This window comes from Ambystoma mexicanum, chromosome 14 (genome assembly GCF_040938575.1).
Source record: "Ambystoma mexicanum isolate Mex_15411 chromosome 14, UKY_AmexF1_1, whole genome shotgun sequence".
NCBI lineage: Eukaryota > Metazoa > Chordata > Amphibia > Caudata > Ambystomatidae > Ambystoma > Ambystoma mexicanum.
Window position 1 is genome coordinate 150226039 of NC_090940.1, and position 16404 is coordinate 150242442.

General features: G+C 46.3%; 1 protein-coding gene across 6 annotated transcripts in view; it reads right to left on the minus strand.

Moving 5' to 3' along the window:
- The window catches only part of PTGR2 (prostaglandin reductase 2), a 1213270-nt gene that overhangs the window by 623992 nt on the left and 572874 nt on the right, over positions 1–16404 (minus strand). The gene's annotated exons all lie outside the window — the stretch shown is intronic.

Sequence of the window (16404 nt, forward strand, 5' to 3'; positions counted from 1 at the left end):
TGAGGATGGCTTTAATGGTATATGGTCCCAAATATCTGGGATTGAAAGTATGAGTTCCTCTTATTGGTATATGTTTAGAAGCCAACCAGACTTCATTGCCAATTTGACATTTTGGAGCTTCACTCCGACGTTGGTGTTAGGGAGAATTCTCTGTTTAGGCTGAATTTCCTAACCTAGTGAGTCCCCCAGCAGCTTTGCTGGATTTTTGGGGTTTATATATTTTTTCTCCTGCCAAGAGTGAGACTCGTTTACCCTCACTCTTGGGCATGATTTGAGTGTGTTTCTTTGAATCTAGATGTGTTTAATGGGCTATGGGGTCCTTTACCCCATAGGGCTTCATGTGTTTTTGTGATGTGTGTTACACAGCACGCTCAGTGCAGTAACACAGGGGTGTCATAGTGACCCCGAGTATAGACTCCATACCCTGGGACTGACTACTGTCTCCCAGGGCATGTAAAGTCACCATTGACTTTACTAGTCTTAAATTCTGAACAGAACCAGTACAAACCATCATATTGTGGACGTACTGGCTGGGGCAATTCGATTGCCCCAGGGTCTGTTAGTCGAGGGGGCACGTCTCCGTCCCCCCTGATCGAGTTTTGGCTCGTGGCAGTGGATACTACTTTTTATATTCAACCGCGAATATTTTCCTATGGGATTTCCCATTGTTTTAGGCTACTATCTTTATTTAATTATTTACGGTAGCCTCGAACATACCGCCGGTTTATTTAATTAATATTAATTCTCCGGTTGGTATTTTTTTTGCCAAAACTTGATTCTAAAATGGCGTTTGTGTTCTCTTCTGTGACTCCAACCCAAGTCGAGCCCTTTGTTCCACTTTTTGGCGGGCTTCTCCACAGGAGCCCTCCAAAGTGGTGCCACTCTGTCTGGGGTACTTAGGAGGAGTGGAGGGGGATTTAGGCACCCTGGACTGAGTTGCCTAGGCAACTCAAGTCGCACTCCGTCCTGATTGGCCCAAGTGGTGAGCCGGCCCGCTCACCACTTAGCATGTTTGAGTGACAGCTAGGCTGAGTGAATGGGGGTTTTCTGCATAAAAGCAGGGCTTTGGGGACTGGAACTTCAGAAGTCGCCACAGGACCTAAGAATCAGACGAGGGAGAAGCTGAGCCGACCTGCCACGACGCCACCACCGGTGGAGCCCTGCTGGACCGTCTCACCACTTTTCCCAACGACAGAGGAGATCTCCCGCCGGAGAGTCTTCTTCCTTTGACTGGTGGGGATAACCAGTTTCACCGTCTTTTCGCCTTCCCAACGTACCTCATGGCCGCCTTGCCTGTGCCAAGCACCCCGGCAACCGGGATACCACGTTTTACCACGATCGCGAACAAAGGTACCACCTTTAACCGGAAAACTCTGCGGCTGGTTTCTTCCCTGGTAGTGCAACGACCTTCATCTTTCCTCCAAGTCGAGATCTTGTCTTCCCCTGGACGACGACGCGACTTGCACCCACTGCCAGGAACAACTGCCACCGCTGGAGGATCTTTCCCACTTAAGGTACTGTGTCCCGCCAGGCTTCCCTTGCTACCGACTGTACGGGGTAGATTTAGCCCCCGGCTTTCGAACCTGGGTTAGCCTGGGACACCCTGGCTAAACTTTCCTAAGCCTCTCTAAACTCTTTTTGAACTCTCTGCAAGACCTTCTAAGCCTAGTGTAACTGTGTGATCTTGGGCGCATTTGTACTCCGCTCTCTCTAAGAGTGGGCCCAGCCTTTGGACTTCGGCTCACCAGTGAATTTTGCTCTTCTGCCTTGCTAACAGTGTTCCTAAATCTTAGAGTGGTGTACCTTTCCATATTCTGTCTTTTTCCCTCCCTTTCTCACAAACTTATTGGAGTGCCATCTAGTTAAGCGCTCACCTCTGTATGCAAATAAGTGGTGTTTTACTGAGAATTATCTGATAAGGAAAAAGGAGTGTATATATTACAATAGTAACTGTGTTTAGAATATTTTACAACAAGAGTGCTGGAGTGTTTCAAACAGTGTGTTTTTAAATAAATAATTATATACTTTGATACCCAAGCTCTGGTCAGTGTTTGCTTGTATTGTTGTATCTGAGTGCCTATTGTGTATACTTTGCATACTGCCTAACTCTTCTTGAGGGAAGTCTGACTGCTCAGCCACAGCTACCAGGTAAATCTGGGTGGTACAGACTGCTACCAAGTGGGTTTACTGCTAACACCTGTAGTCCTAAATCTTTTGCAGTGTTCCCTAAGGGAACTGCACAGGTTTCTGCCAAACAGTTGGTCTGCCAATCTTTTGTGTTTTTCTTTAGCTTGCTTTAGATGCTCCGCCGCCTTTTCGAAGGCTTGTGTGATGGTAGCATGTAGATTCCTTACGGCAGGCATCTCCAAGAGGAGAGGAGGGTCTAGGTTGGAGGTTCGTGGATGTTTTCCGTAAATCGTATAGAACGGACTTTGCCCAGTGCTAGAGTGTAAGGAATTGTTATAGGCATACTCGGCTATCCATAAAACATCTTTCCAATTTCCTTCTGTTTGGTGTAGCATGCCTCTTAAGTATTGTTCCGGAGTTTGGTTGGTTCTCTCGGTCTGACCATCGGTTTGAGGGAGAGTCTTACGTCGATTTGGGCTAACTCGGAACACTTCTTCCAAAAATGTGAGATAAATTGGCTGCCACGATCTGAAATCAGGACGGAAGGCAATCCATGTATTCAAACAATCTGTTCTAGGAATTCTTTTGCCAGGATGGAAGCCGTGGGTAGGCCTTTTAGTGGAATGAAGTGGGCCATTTTGAAAAATGGGTCCACTACCACTACAATGGTGTTGAACCCATTACAAGGAGGAAGGTCAGTGATAAAATAAAAAGAAAGCCTATGCTAGGGTGTAGGTGGAATGTCTAGAGGTTGTAAAAGACCAGATGGCTGTTTCTTTTGAGCCTTGTTCTGTGCACAAATACTGCATGATAGCACAAATTGCGTGATGTCCTTAAGCCAAGTTGGCCACCAATAGTTCCTTTTAACTTTAGCTAAAGTTTTGGCAATCCCAGGATGACCTTCCACCAGAGTTTCATGGTAATTTGAGATGACCTGTGCCTGTAGTTCTTTACTGGGTAGATAAAGGCGTCCTCGAAAGTATGGCAGGTGGTTCGCAATTGTATGGTGTTCGCTTTGGGTAGACCAATCTTGCAAAGTCTTTGCATTAAGTAGGTGCAGAATTTTCTTTTGGATGTTGTCCAAGATCAAAGATGTCGTAATTCCCAAGATTCTTTCCCCTGGGATTATGGCTACTGGATCCAGGGTTGTATATGCATTTTCATCTAGGCCGATACGGGAAAGAGCGTCAGCTTTTCCCTTCAGACATCCGGGTCGGTATATAATCACAAAATCATAATCGGCAAAGAATAGGGCCCATCGTAGCTGACGAGATGACTGGGCTTTTGCTGTCTTTAGGTACTGCAGATTGCGATGATCAGTGATCACTGTGACTGTGTGTCTTGCTCCTAGGTGGTAATGCCGCCAGGCTTTAAAAGCTGCTTTGATGGCTAAGAGTTCTTTGTCTGTCACGGCGTAACTTAGTTCAGGTGCTGAGAATTTTCGCGACCAAAAGGCCACTGGATGAAGCTGACCCGTCTCACGGTCTTTTTGGGAGAGAACGGCCCCCATTGCGAGACTGGAAGCATTGGTTTCCACCATATACGGGAAATCTGGGCGAGAATGTTTCAGGATCAGGGCTGAGGTAAATCTTTCTTTCAATTCCTGGAAGGCTTTTTCAGCTTCCTCCGACCATTGAAAGTGTTTATTCTTTCGCAGTAAGGATGTGATTGGATGCACAATTTGCAAAAAACACGGAATAAACCGGCGATAGAAGTTGCAAAGCCGAGCATACTCTGGACTCCTTTGACTGATGTTGGAGATGGCCAATTGAGGATGGCATCTATCTTACGTGAGTCCATACGAACACCTCAGGGAGTTAGAACAAATCCAAAAAACTCGACTTCGGTGACATGGAAGGATCATTTTTCTAGTTTAGCGTATAACTTGTGTTGCTAGAGTTTTTCAAGGACAGCACAAACATGTTTCACATGGTCTTGCTTAGAAACGGAGTACACCAAGATTTCGTCAATGTACACTAAGACGCAAACATCAATCAGTGCTTGTAAGACGTCATTCATGAAGTACTGAAACACTGCCGGAGCATTACAAAGCCCAAGGTGCATTACCTGGTATTCAAATAGCCCATATTTGGTACGGAAGTCGGTTTTCCATTCATCTCCTTTTTTGACTCGGACAAGATGATATGCCCCTCTGAGATCCAACTTGGTATAAATCTGAGCATCCTTCACCTGTTCTAACAGTTCAGGGATAAGAGGTAGGGGATAACGATTTTTTACAGTCACTTGGTTCAATGCGCAGTAGTCAATACATGTCCTTAAATCTCCTTCCTTTTTAGGTACGAAGAATAAGGGCGAGGCTGCCGGGGATTTGGATGGACGGATAAAACCGTTTGCCAGATATTGGTCCAGATAAGTTTTTAAATGGAGATTTTCAGGCTCGATGAGCACATAAATTCGACCGCAAGGAATCTGTGCGCCAGGTACAAGGTCGATTTGGCAGTTATATGGTCTATGGGGCGGTAGGGTATTGGCTTGATCCTTCTGGAAGACATCTTGAAAGTCTTGGCATTCCTGGGGTAGTGTGTTTGTTAGACTCATGACCGTTGCCACTTCTGAGGTAGGTTTCTTTTTTTCAGTCAAGGATTCTTCTACCTTATAACATGTATGAGCACATTCATCAGAGAAAGTCAACCTCTTAGCACGCCAGTCAATGTGAGGATTATGTGTTTCCAACCACGGCATTCCTAGAATTATTTGAAATTGTGGAGCCTTCATTAGATCGAACACAATTGCTTCCGCATGCCCGTCTTGGCACAATAGTGTCATCTCTGCCGTTGAGTGCGTTACAGGACCTGAAGATATCTCCGTTCCGTCGGCAGTGGTGACCATTTCGGTTGTAGCCTTCTTGCAAAGAGGAAGATCCATCCTTTATGCTAATTCCTGATCCATATAGTTGCCAATTGCTCCGCTGTCAATGTATGCTCTGACCCCATGCATGCAAAACAGTTGTTGGCGACTGATTAGAATTATTGGCAAGGCTAGGTGCGATGTCCGAGAATCCTTTTCGCTCAACAAACGGACCTCTACGCTTGTCGGGCGTGGAAGTTCCCCGTCTCCGGATCTGCTTCAACCTTGTCAGCGACCCAAACTACCTTCTTGGGTGGTTTCATGGGACATTCTCAGAGGAAGTGGCCGGCATTCCCGCAATACAAACACAATTGTTGTTGTCTCCTTTTGTCTCTTTCGGTCTTGGGTAATGGTCCTCGAACCCCTCCAATTTGCATAGGTTCGGACATGTCGGTTAGTTTTGAAACGTTTTCCTAAGGGCGCATATACACCCGATTTTCCATTTTCACTCGATCAGCTTTTCGATCCTGCAGTCTGTGGTCTAGTTGTACCACCAGGTTGATATATTCCGCGCAGTCTCTTGGAGGATTTACAACTTGAGCCAAAACATCTTTTAGTTCACCTCTCAATCCACGATGGAATATTGTTGTTCTTTTGTCTTCGGGCCAACCAGTTTCAACTACCAATCTATTGAAGGTTGCGATATATGTTAACAGATCTTGACTCCCTTGACGCAAAGATAGAAGTTCATTGTCTAATGCTTGACCTTGGGTGTGTCTAGCAAACAGCTTCTCCATTTCCTGCTGAAACCTTTGGAAGTCCCTCAGAAGCGGGTCATCCTGAGTAACAAGTGGTACCGACCAGTCCGCAGCGCTGCCACTCAGATAGGAAAGCACAAAAGCAACCCTCGATTGATCGTTTGGAAAAGCCCCAGGTCTACATAGGAAATGAAGACGGCACTGGTTCATGAAAACCGCATACCTCTTTGGGTCTCCTGTGAAGCGTTCAGGTGGCGCCAAAGGAACGGCCCCCGGGAGAACCACCTGTACGGGATTACATGACGTAGCTGGAGCTGATGGCCGATTCCTGGTAATGGTGTTTGACCAGCCTGCGTCTGAAGTAATTGCCTGGTTAGTTCATCCATGCGATCTTTAGTCACAACCAGCTCTCTTTTTAGAGCATTTGTTTCCTGCCAAGCACAGTGCACCTCGGCCCTGAGTTGTTCCAAAAGCTGGGCTAATTGGTCAGTCCCAGATGTCTCCATGACGCCCAGGTAGAGAATATTATGGAGGCTTTGCGTTCTGTTACGCTCACCTGGTCCCCACGGGGGCCTTGCACAGAGCTGGGCGGCGAATGCCTGCACGTGTCTCTTCCTGTCCCACTGCTTCACTCACGCTTGGGCACTATCCTAAAAACGAAGAAACGGGGAAGTTTGCTTGCTGTGTAGGATGGGTAAGACTCCCACCTCCCTCAAACCTCCAACCTCTTCCCTCTGTACTTATGTCTCACCTTAGGTATCTTAACTTTGGGGTTTCCATCCTGCATCTGAAGGCAGGGGCACTTAAATGTTCTTAGGCACTTTCACTGGATCTAGTCCCTTCACTGATCCTACGGCCTGTAAGTGGAATCCAGACCAGCTGTGACTCCGTAAGTAAGTCTTGGTACCAGTTGGTTTTTGGTAACTGTTTTTGCTTAAAGTGTTTCTTCTTGTTGCCAAGGTTTTCACTATTGTCCTTATTTTTTGCAGGAGCGGTCTTGGTGATGCCTGGTCAAGCACTCCTAAATGCGGCGCTGAGCAACATTCATGCAGGTAGGTGTTAGCGCAAGAGCGCAGCGTTAAAATATGTTTTTATAGATATTTTTTCAATTGCACGGCTAACCTGATGTCTCTTTTCCCTTCCTCTGCAGGTGGTGTGATGTTCCGGAGCAGCGACCCCGTGGACCGCTTTGATGGAGTCATGAGATGACGGATGCCTCCGGGTACGTTTTCGTTCTCCTTTCTTGTCTCCTTTCTGCAGATGCAATGATGCTCCGGAGTAGCAGCCGAGTGGACCGCTTCGATTGGAATCCCGAGATGACTGATGCCTCCGGGTAAGTTTTCGTTCTCCCTTCTTTCTGCAGGCGCAGTGATTCTCAGAAGCGGCGGGTTGGGAAGCAGGTCGGATGGAATTGGAAGACTGCTTCTCTCAGGTAAGAACTCTCTACTAATGTCCTTCTTCTTGTCTTTTTACTTTCTGCGACAGGTGCTGATGATCCATGGTTCCCGATGAAGACAACAGGGTGTGGCTGAGGCACATGTAAACAGGAGCAGAGCTGGCACAATGAGCATTACGCTGCAGGAGTGCAGAAAAACGCAAAGCGTGTTCTGTTCCTTGGGTGTGGTTTATATAGCCCAGGTAAAGTAGTCCCTGGTAAAGTAGTTCCAAGCCCAGCCACTCCCTGGAAGCTAGACTGCACAGCTGAGTTCTTCAGGACTGGGATATGTGTGCCTCCATGTTCACTGGAACCAGGACTGGCTCCCGGAAAGCCTCTGAAAACGTTTTGTGGCCTTTAAAGCCCCAATGGAAGCCTGCAACTTGGAAAGGCTGGTTTGGCCCTGAAGACTGGGGGCATGCATCATGACACCAATCCCTAATACCATCAAAACACTGCAATCCTTTTTAGGGTTTGCTCATTTTTACCGCTGATTCATCCGGTTATTTTCCAGGACGGTGGCCCCCCTTACGGCATTGACCAGTTCAAAAGTTGCATACTGTTCGAACAATGAAGCACAGAAGTCATTTTATGCATTAAAAAAGGCTTTCACCACGGCTCCCGTTTTACAACATCCGTATCCCGATCTGCCTTTTATAGTGGAAGCTGATGCCTCTGGCTTAGTGATTTGAGCCATACTCTCACAAGTTTGTTTGGACGCTAAGGAGGAGAATCCCATTGCTTTCTTCTCACGTAAACTTGCCCCATATGAACAGAATTACACTGTTACTGAAAAAGAACTACTTGCAGTCAAGGACACATTCCTGGAATGGAGACACCATCTCCTTGGCACAAAACATCCAGTGATCGTGTAATCTGATCACCGCAACTTACAGGTGTTCAGGACCATGAAGTGCCTAACTGCACGCCAAGCACGATGGCATGTTTTTTTTGCTCAGTTTAATTTTCGCATCACTTATCGCCCTTCTAGGTATCATGTCAAAGCTGATGCATTGTCTTGCATTCATGGTGACATCAATGATCCACCTCTACATCAGGATTCTCTCCTAGCGGACCATGTGATTTGTAGTTGCTTCGCACAACCATCACTAAAACATGACATTCAGGAATGGGCCTTGCATAATTTCCACGAAGTGCATGACCTCAACTTGGACATACAGAACGGTCTTCCTTTCATGCAAGGAGTTCTGTACCTACCAACAGAGAACACCCGAAATAAAGCCCTACAATGGGGGCATGACTCAATGATCGATGCAAATTCAGGTCAGAAAACATCAGTGGAGCTACTCAGACGGTGGTGTTGTTGGCCTAGAAAGTCACAAGACATCACTGATTAAGTCTCTTCTTGCTCAGTTTGTACACAGTGCAAGAACAACCCAGGTAAACCTATGGGGTTGCTGCGCCCTCTACAAGTGCCACACAAACCATGGCATATGGGATCTATGGATTTTGTAGTGGAACTACCCCGGATTCAAGGTTTCGACACCATATGGGTCGTGGTGGATTATTTCACAAAAATTGCTCTCTTTGTACCTTGAATGGCGGTACCCACCGCTCCTATATTAGCAGACCTATTTATGAAGAATGTCTTCCGGTTTTTGGGCCTGCCGTCTGTAATAATCACTGACAGGGGCTCGCAATTTGCTGCACGGTTTTGGAAGGCGTTGAGTTCAGCCTTTCTGAATGATGACAGGATGTCCAAGTTCTTACCATCCTCAAACAGATGGACGGACAGAAAGAATTAATAGCACCATGGAACAATACCTAGGTTGTGTATGGCTTTAATTCTAGTCCAGTTGGTTTTTGGTTTTGGCATCGGCCGAGTTTGCTTACAAAAACTCCTTGCATTCGTCGACCGGCACTATGCCTTTTTACACCTTGTATGGTCAGCACCCCAGATCTATTCCTCTAGATCCGGAACTAACCATGGATATTCCAACCGCAGTCAAGAAAGTTAGAGACATCACCGTACTGCAAGCACAGATCAGAAAACATCTAACCAGAGCACAAGAACGCTCTAAATTCTACATAGACAAGCATAGGACACCGGCTCCTGTTTACCACATAGGCATGAAAGTTTGGTTATCTACCAGAAATATGAAGATGCCCGGAAAGAAGAAAATGTTGCCAAGATTCATTGGACCTTACGAGGTTACTGAGGTGATAAATCCTGCAGTGGTACGCTTAGACCTGCCATCACGTTGGCAAATACACCCGGTGTTTCACGTTTCCCTCATCAAACCGTGCTTGTCCAACACCAGGCTGCCTGTCTGGCCTTTGGCCGTCTCAGTAAGGGGCTCTGAGGAATGTGAAGTGAATTCCATTCTGGACATGAAAATTCGCTCCGGTAGGCCTTACTACCTAATAGACTGAAAAGGGTACGGCCCGGAGGACAGCCCTTGGGAACCTTTGGCCAATATTCATGCTCCTGTTTTATTGCATTGCTTCCATGCCAGAAGGGGCGTGGGGGCCCCTTTGGGGGATGGCACTTGCATACCTGGCACTTCGCCTGTCACCCCCATTAACCCATTCTCCCAGTCTCCTTGTTCTCAGGGGAGGCACTTTGCACATAGAACAGTTAAACCATTCTACACACAATGGAGATTATTTAGCGCTCTCCCTGGTAAACGGCATTTACAGTACTTACGCCGTTAACATCATGTGACTAGTCACATGTTTCCCAATCACGTATTTTAGCAATGCGCAAGCGCACGCGCATTGCTTCTGATTGTTGTTTTTTACTTGCAGCGTGATTGAAGCTGGGTTACTTGTAGCCTGTCTTGATTCCTGTTTCGTATTTGTTCCGCTATTTCTAGTAAGCGGTTTATTTGGGCTCATCCCACACGGAACTCTGCCACTCGTTTCCAGTAGCGGCTCACTGTTTTAGTTTAGTTTTCGTACGGAACACTGCCGCTCGTTCCCAGTGGCGGTTTGTTGGTTTCGCTATTCGACGGAGTTCTGAGGAGCCTCAATTCCTGGCGGACAACGGGATTTCTGCATTCCTCCTTTTCAAACCTCAGATTCGTGTCCTGTTGTCTAATTATGCCAGTACCTTGCCAAGACACCGCACAGGTGCTCCTCCATTTGATCCACCTTTGCTGCTTGCTACACTTGAACGGACGTTGATGCATTTTCTGAAACTCACGTGTCAGTCTGCGTAGCTCAACTCTCCCTGCCAATTCAAAGTAGGACATTCATTGGCTGACTACTCCTCAAAGAAAACCTCATTATTCCAAGGCGTTTACTTTCCTTTCATCCCAGAACATTCACATTAGGTCATTTGTTATTTTATTTTGTTTTCTTTTATTTTGGATTCGTGGAGACATGCACAGGATTTATTGGATGCTATCCTGATGCGCACCAACCCGACACTAGCGTGACCCTTGTGCCGTTCGGGTTTAGCTCCTTTACTAATTACCCTTCCCTGTCGTCGTCTCATTATTGGATGCACCTGGTGGTTCTGTGAGAGGACTTCAGTTTCTACGTACGCCATCAGGTTAGTGTGATTGTTCAGTATCTAATACAGATTCCAATATAAGTAAGACATATATTGATTATTCCTTCTTGTTGCAGCCTGGTGATTTGTTTGTTGTGCTCCACGCCCTTTCCACTGATTTCTCTCTTGTGCTGAGATAACAGTCTGAGAGTGCCATCAGTTGGAAGGTCTATTTTTGCTGCAATTGTTAGAACCACGTACAAAGTCGAATCATCAATCCAGGAGACTGCCCTCATAATCTGTATCCTTTAAAGTGGTCACACGACCTGTATCCTTTACTCGGTAACTTACAGTTTTTGATTCATGACAATCACCCAGTTAACATGCTCTTCGCAAGATGGTTATCACTGCGCCCCAATTAAGAGCCACAGGCAGTGTCCAATCCCAAAAGTAGAGCGGCCTCTTTTTGCTTGATTTCGTATTTTTTAAGACGCCCTTGGTCTTGCTCTCTACAATGAAAATAATCGAATTTGGGAGACGATGCATGGCTGGCAGATTCAATTCTTTCACTGAAACTGGGATACCCTACGCCTATATGTGCATGGATTTAGTGCACATGTTTTTAATTTTAACGATTTCTCAAAGTTTGAGTTCTTAGAAGCAGGACAATTAAAGCAATCAGGGATCTGTTAGACCGTAGCACTGTGGATACAACGTGTAGTGTCCCCCTTTGTGTTTGACTCAACCTGTACTGTGGATATCGTTACTAAGCTGCAGCCCACCTGCTGTAGAGGGGATATATGTCCTGCCATGATTGTGAAGGCTTGCCTTCCATCACTGATCCCAACCATAAGACCATTTTTGATCATGTCATTCAAGGAGTGTGTGGTGCCAAAATGTATTAAGAATGTATGGATCTCCCCATCACTTATAAAAACAGGTCTTGATTCTTTATGGCAAACTACTGGCCTATTCCATGTTAAGAATACTTGACATGGTGGCACATTTGCAGTTCTTGGAACACCTGGAGAGAAATAGTGTATTGAGTACATGGCAGTCTAGCTTTAGGCCAGCCCATAGTACCGAAACTGCCCTTTAGGATCTGAAGTCGAACATCTTGCAATCCTTCGACAGTGGGCAGTTGGCATCGCTCATGGTACTTGATCTGTCAGCAGCGTTCAACTTAGTTGACCACGCTCTGCTAATAGATAGACTCCAGAAGGTGGATGCTTTTTCCTACCCAGCAGCTGCTTGGGTTAAATAATTTCTTGAAAATCGGTTAGCTAAAGTTTGCAGCGGTATTGCAGTGGCAGCGCTAGTTAAAGTTCTTTATGGGGTGCCACAAGAAGCCTGTCTCGCTTCATCACACTACACTATCTCTACCTTACCGCTATGCCAAATGCTCGAGGACAAGGGATTTAAGTTCACTTATTGGAATGCCTTGTCTCCAGATTTGAGAAGTATTGAATCCTCCAAGCCTTCAAGTGTAATATAAACACAGATCTTTCATCTTACACTAGGACATTTTCTTTGGGATTCCATGGTACATATCTGACCTTTGCTGTCTACCTAGATATAGGTCTGTCTGTCTGATGTTTTTAATGTTCGTACCCTGTACTGGGCCAGCGCCCGTACGCCTTTGGGCCCTCTGGTGCTTTATAAATTAAATTAAATTAAATACCCCCTGGAATGGACAGTGGAATAGATTGTGAAAGCCAAGGAGAGGAAGAGAACCCATTGACTGTGTGAAATCCAGGGGAAGGGAGCCATTCCCCTGGACTGGAAAACTGCATATTTTTGGAAATAGATCTGTGGTTGTGAACTATAAAGAGCCTGAGAAACTCAGGGGAAAGGGGCCCTCCTGAGGATTGTGGAACTTTGATTATTTGTTTATTTTTACACCTTTTCAAACTTAGTGTTGGAACTTCCGAAAAATATACAGATGGTCAGTTCAAAGTCTATAATACCTTTGCACTTTATTTTGAGTTTAGCATGTAAAGGTCAGGTTAGGATTTTGGACACAGGACGGAGAACTCTTTATTTTTGGACATTCTGACACTGACACCCTTTTGTTTTGTTGAGGCAGGGAAACCCCTCATAGTGATAGGGCAAGATAGGTCTTTCTCCAACCCTCTTTTAAACAAAATAAAAGTATATAGCAACCTTCACAATGCCCCTGTGTCTGAGTCTTACTCCTGATTCCTTGCAGTAGCCTTCAGCGAGCCACTGGGCTTATCACTGAGACACAGCGGATGATCACTGATGCCGATATTGGTGAGCTGAGAATAATCTCAGCAGTCAGTTCAGCCACAAAGGAGCTTTAACAACCCTCATCTGGAGCATTACAACAGTAGAAGCTGCCTGGGAATGTTACTTTACCTGTGCAGAAGTTCAAGTCTTTCTGAATTATCAGCTCATAAGCATCGGTGAAGATGTGCGGCACCAAGCCTGGCCATGTGTGCTTGAGAAAAATTCTGGGATGCCTGAAGAGCTTTGTCCCTGTAGTAAGTTATGGCAGCACAGCATCTGGAGATGTCAAGGAATGTTGAGCATCTTTCAAGTTAGAAGCCCTGTTGATGATATCTGGGCTCCGACTAATCCGATCCTACTTGGATCGTTGTGTGGCTGCAGTTGAGACTGGGTGGCACACTGCAGTGTTTGGAAGATGAGAGCCCCTGGACTAACAGCCTGTTATCTGACAGGGGCTGTGACGATCCTTCAGATGGCATCACTTCTCCCGAGGGGAGAACCCCTCTCCATGAGGCCAGGGAGGTGAGGCCGCTAACCAATAGTCCCCCTAGGGGTAGTAACATGCGGGAGGATCTCATGGAGAGAGACTTCTCTCCTGGGGATAAGGATGCGATTGGGAGGCACAGCCCCATTAAACCTCAACCCGGTAGGCTGACAATAGTACCTGAATGTTATGGGTCTAAGCCCATGTCTAAAACCCTGTGTTACTGTGAAACATTGAACCACCCTGTTGGTTTAGGTACTGAGACGAAGAAGCTCTCGAGAGCGCTGCAAGCGACTTGCTGTAGTCAATGGAAGGGAAGTTACATCAGGGTGGCCCAACTATATAAGCGCATCAGAAACAAACAAAGGCAGAAGGGTACCGGGAAATATACCGGAGAGAAAATGAGACGGAGAGAGCAGTCGAGGTGGAGAAAGAAGTCGAGAACCAGATAGAGATCAAAGCCAAGAGAACACCTGATGGCAGGCCGAGAAGCTCGAGCAAGAGACGTGGAGGGTGTGGTTCAAGGTAACACATGAGGATGTCTCACAGGGTAATCGGGTGTTGGCCGTGGAGAAGGCAGAAGCAAAGAAAGGAATAGGGTTCCTGCCTGGAGGCAGAACGCCAAATGCTTTACAACTGAAAGCTCGTGGCCGGCCGATGAGAGGCAAGCCAAACAAGAGAAGGAGTGGCAGAACACCCCGTTTGACCAGAAGTACATTGTTCGTAAGATGCAGGGAAAGCGTCATACCAGTCGGTCGAGAGTTGACCCTACAGAAGGACGGAGATTGGTTTGTGGTGGCATGACCTGTAGTGGGTGGCCCGGGCCGTCCAACAACTACATCGAAAAAGCTAACCCTATCCATTCACACAGCCACCTACACAGACCTGAACAGAATCCAGAGAGGCGGTGGCTGGACATTCAGTATAGGAAAGGAAGATCGAGTCCCTGGTCTGCTTTTCGACAGCCAACTAGCTGTACAGGGCCCAAGTAGAGACCCCTGACGAGAGTGGGAAAAGGTGATTGACCAGCCCAAAAACCCAGCCCGAACTGGTGAAGACACCAGACACAAGTACCAGGTAATAGGAATTGTTAAAGTCCGGGAGAGGGCCAAGGACCTAACTGAACATGCACAAAGATTAAGAAAAGTAAAAAGCTAACCCTCACCTTGGCAGTTGTGATTAAATTATAGCATGTCCATACTGCTCTGGAAACCAGACGCCCCTTGAACCCCATTTAAGGGGTTACCTGCTTGAGTATAATCAGAAGAAACCGAAACCTGCCAATGGGTCTTCAGGAGCATCTATGGCAAGAACAGAGTTCTCAGGAGCTGCAATCGTTGATAGAGATGGAGAGGTGCCCCTGGGCCCATCCCAGAATCATCCAGGGCTGGTTCATCAAGCCAAACTCCATCATTTTCTGTCATCAGTCTATTACATATTGCTGATTGTTCCACAACAGATCCTGGCAAGAGTCCTGTCTTTTCAGCTCATGACCTTAACCTTGCCTTCCTCAAAATAAGAAGAAAACCGTTACCGTTGTCATTTTCTTCATGCTTGAAAAGCCAGGAAAATAGAAAACTCTTTTAGACTGTACACTATAAAGTAATAGAGAAAACCGTAAACTGATTTCTGACACAGTTCCAAGTCTAGTTCCACAGTAGTGTGGTACTGCAGACTTTGGAGGGACTCCGGAACACAGCTTCATCGTCCAAGTGGGGCCGATCAAGAATTGTGCAAAACCGAGAGATTGGGAAAACCTCCATAAGGGAGCAACAAAACCTTATTAAGAACTGAGAAAGACATTGGGGAACCAGCTAGGAGAAGGGAGTTATTCACCTAGCCCCAGAAGAACTTTATAGGACTGTTTATGTTCTGTTCAGTTACGGAGAACCCAGAACCTTTGTGGAACTTTTGCTTTGAACAAACGGAGAGGCGTTTGGATGCTTTACATCCAGGAGAAGGGAAACATTCTCCTGGATTACGAACATTAGCAGGACTTTATGGTGCTTTGTTATAGTGACAACAGGGACAGAGTAGGAGCCTTTGTGACCGGGGCCGTGTCTTTTTGTTTTGACTCACAAACTTCTTGACGAGCACCTGAGTTTCTTTAGTTTAGGCAGGGAAATCCACTTGCAGTTAGAGATAGATAGGTTTAGTCTATCGTTTAATAAAAGTCTATAGCAACTACTACGGCACCACTTGGCCAGTCTCTTCATTCTCTGTCGCCAGAGGGCCCCGAAAATAACCCCATATTGCTGGATTGGGCTAGGCAAAGGTTGACATAGCAATGTCTTCTGCATCCAGGCGAAAAGGCTTGGCAAACGCATGCCGAGAAGACCAAGTATCAGTTTGGCAGATAACCAACAATTAAACACATATGTGCACGAACAGCTATTTACAAAGCGGAAGTAGCCATCTAAGTTCTAGTTAATTCTAGTTAAATTCTAGTTAAATTGGCCAAGATACCCTTAGGGACTTTACTGTCAGCCAACTCAAAGCACCTTTTAATACCTATGATAATCTAGCAAGCAGGAAGGTGGCCAGCTTTGCCACAATGAAATTACAGTGCAGGAAATTGACTGCATTGTCCTTTCTTCTTGTGGATGAACCATGCATTGAGGAGGTGGTGGGGGAAGTGGTGTTTGTGGGGCTAAGGGTATTTGCAGTGTGGGAAAGGGGTGCGACAGGAAGGTATGTTGGAGCGGCAGCGAAAGTGGTGCATGGGAAGGAGTGGAGGAGACGGAACAGAGACGGGAGGGAGAGGGACAGTGGGGAAAGTAAGCAACGGGGTGAGGATTTAAGGGGGTGAGACAGGAGGTGAAGGCAATACCTTCTTCCAAAGGAGAGTCCAGAAGAGCAGTGGAAGAGAACTTGGGAGCGCACTCTTCCCCATTTCTGTTGGCCTCATAGCAGGTAATGGGAAAAGCAGCAAGGGGTAAGGCAGGGCACCAAAGGGGCAGTGGAAAAGACATGTTTTTAAAAAAAAATAGAAGAGGAAACCTAACTCTCCCTAACCCTAAGAGAGGTTTCCATGCCTCTAATAACAAGGAGTCAGTCAGAATGTCCAAGTAAACAAAAAGAGTCC